The sequence below is a fragment of the Macadamia integrifolia genome, unplaced genomic scaffold (assembly GCF_013358625.1).
Source record: "Macadamia integrifolia cultivar HAES 741 unplaced genomic scaffold, SCU_Mint_v3 scaffold1016, whole genome shotgun sequence".
In the NCBI taxonomy this organism is placed as follows: domain Eukaryota; kingdom Viridiplantae; phylum Streptophyta; class Magnoliopsida; order Proteales; family Proteaceae; genus Macadamia; species Macadamia integrifolia.
Window position 1 is genome coordinate 101,853 of NW_024868054.1, and position 2,840 is coordinate 104,692.

General features: G+C 37.7%; 1 non-coding gene across 1 annotated transcript; it reads right to left on the reverse strand.

Annotated features, from left to right (window-relative positions):
• Positions 1-1,523: 1,523 nt before the first annotated feature.
• LOC122062388 lies at positions 1,524-1,630 on the reverse strand. Its single transcript, XR_006134937.1, has one exon. It is a non-coding gene; the product is annotated as a small nucleolar RNA R71 (small nucleolar RNA).
• Positions 1,631-2,840: the final 1,210 nt, after the last annotated feature.

Consider the following 2,840-nt stretch of genomic DNA (forward strand, 5'->3'; position numbering starts at 1 on the left):
TGGTAGCATCTCAAATCAATCAAGTTTTCAGTTCAAGGATTGAAGTTCAGGTAAGTAGGTTTCTACATAAGTTGTCTCACTCCCCTCTCATTCCCTCTTCTTTTTACCTATCATTCTTAATTTAGGATTTAAATTTGAGTTTTTACTTTGATGCTTTCCCTTTCCACCAAGGTCCTTTGCTAGATGCATGTGTTGGCTTTGCCCCTCTCTAGCCATGGAACCATTCTTTTATTCTCATTATTTATATTGCATCACTTCCCCTAAAGCCAAGTAGATAAGAGTACTCTCTGGTCAAGTAGGGAAGCTCATATTATTTATGGTGCATCCCTCGGGCTAAGTAGAGATACCTACTTGTGTGTCTCTCTCTACCTTTTTTTCCTTTTTATTTTATTTATTTACTTTTCAGCACTTTTTATTTTAGCACTTTTACTTTCAGTTATTTGTTTTTTAATTGTGTGGTTTGAGTATTTAAATTCCTAGATGGCGAATGGTTAGGGTCAGATGTGAATGGTTAGGTCGGTCAAATGCAATTCCAATTTCCCTAGATGCATTGGTTAGGACATTCTATTAGATGCATTTTTTTTAGGTCAGTAGATACAATTAGATCACCATAATCAATCGTTACACTTTCGCATTACTAAAAGAAGCTAAAAATAAAGTGACTACTCTCCTTGAATTTGACCTGTTAGCTACACTGATCCATATGCTTGGGGTTATTTTTAAAAATTCAACCAACTTTTTGGCACCATTGTCGGGGAGACAATTCCATATTATTTTTCACTTTCTTTTGGTAAATTGGAGTGCTTCGTTTACTTTGTTTTCTTTTCTTTTGTTGAATTCCTGAGAAGAACAACTTGCAATAATAGTTGTATCAGTGGAGGTCGCCAAGCCTCACAGTATGATAAAGACCGGTTTGGCCCTACAGTAGTATCTCAAGAATTGACTTGAGCAACCCTGGATTCCTGCCAGTAAGCTCACAAAAAAAATCAGAAAAAAAAAGTTAAAAAAAAAAATTTATTCCTTTTTGTTTTTGGTTTGTCTTATTCTAGTTGTGGATAGTGTCTTGTTGCATGACTGGTGGGTGGGTATGAAATACTATGAATTGGTTAGAAAGAAGAAATCCAACAAGTAGGGATCCTATACGTATACTCTCATCATTACCTTTCATTATGGGAAACCTAGACCAACAGTAAAATCCTCTACCTAAATCTCTGAAAGATATGTTCTACCCTACTAGAGTAGCCCAACCTTCCTGCATTGTTCTACCACAAGCCCAGGGTAATAATTTTGAGCTCAAATCTCAGTACATCACTATGTTGCTCCATTTCCATGGGCTGAATTTGTAAGATGCATACCTATTTCTAAGGGAATTTGAAGAGGTTATTAAGCTTAGGTTCATCACTTTTGCATTGAAAGAGCAAGCTAAGAAGTGGTTGTATGAATTATCCCCAAATTCCATAACGACATGGGAAAAATTTACAGTTGTCTTCCTTAAGAAGATTTTTCCAACTCACAAGACCAATAAGCTTAGAAGTGATATCTTTTAGTTTAGGCAAAAGCCTAGTGAGTCATTTTTCAAACTTATGGAGAGATTCAAGGATCTACTCCAAGAATGCCCTCACCATGGCCTAGACTTATGACATTTATGCCAAATAATATTGATTATCCCACTAAACAAATGATAGATTCTATGTCCCCTAGGGGATTCACATCCTTTACAGATGAAGGAAAGGCATGAGAATTCTTACTTGACTTAGCCGACAAAACCTGAGAGTGGGAATCAACCCAAGAGAGTGAAAGAACCATATGAGGAAAAATATATTTTGTGGATGGATTAGTAGCCAAGGAGGCCCACTTAGATAGCCTAATCAAAAAGATTGAGGCTATTGTTCTTAGAGAGCCATCATCAGTCAATTTGGTTAAGATGGGTGTTTGGTGCTAGTCCCCTAGACATTTCATAGAAGAATGCCCCAATACCTCTGGGGGCACTTCCAATGATAGTGTTAATGCCCTATATTAAAATAATCCATATAGTAACACTCACAATCCAGGATGGATAAATCACCTAAATTTCTCCTGGAACTAGGGCAACCAAGCAGGACCTTCCAATTTCCATAGTCAAAGTCAACCTGGACCCCAAAGGCCTCCCTTTGCACAATAGCCTTTTACCTAAAATACTTTTTCTAGGCCAAATGTAGCACCTCAGGTTAGTTTCCCTAGGCCCCCTCTTCTATCATCTTATCAGTAACCCCCTGGGTTTATTAACACTGGAGAGGCAAGTAGAGTAAGTGATTTGGAAAAGAATATTGTGCTTCTCATGACAAGCCATTAAAATCTTACTTGAGAACTCATCCAAGTTGTCTCAATTTTACATGAGAGGGAGAAGGGAACTTTACCTAGTCAACTAGAGACTAACCCTAGGCATCATCAACCTGTTAGTTCACAAGCACCAACTAATGCACCACTGAATGTAGTGCAAGGTTAGACCAAACAAGGGCCCTCCAAAGAATGTCATGCCATTTATGCCCTTAGGAGTGGCCGAGAGTACCAATAGAGTGTTCCTAAATCTTCCCCATCTATTACTCCTGTTAACTCTCCTTCTGTTGATGACATAAGTGTGCCTCTTGTTCCAAGTTCGTTTGATGAACCTAAAGATTCTTCTAAAACTAAAGATGATTTGGTTGAGGAAGCCAAAAATGATTCTTCTAAAAAAGGGCAAATCTCTAGCAATCCTTATGTTCCTCCTATCCCCTTTCCTAATTGGTTAGTAAACAAAAAGAAGACTGCTTCCATGGAAAAAATTTTAGAAGTTTTCGAAAAGGTAGAAGTGAACATCTCTC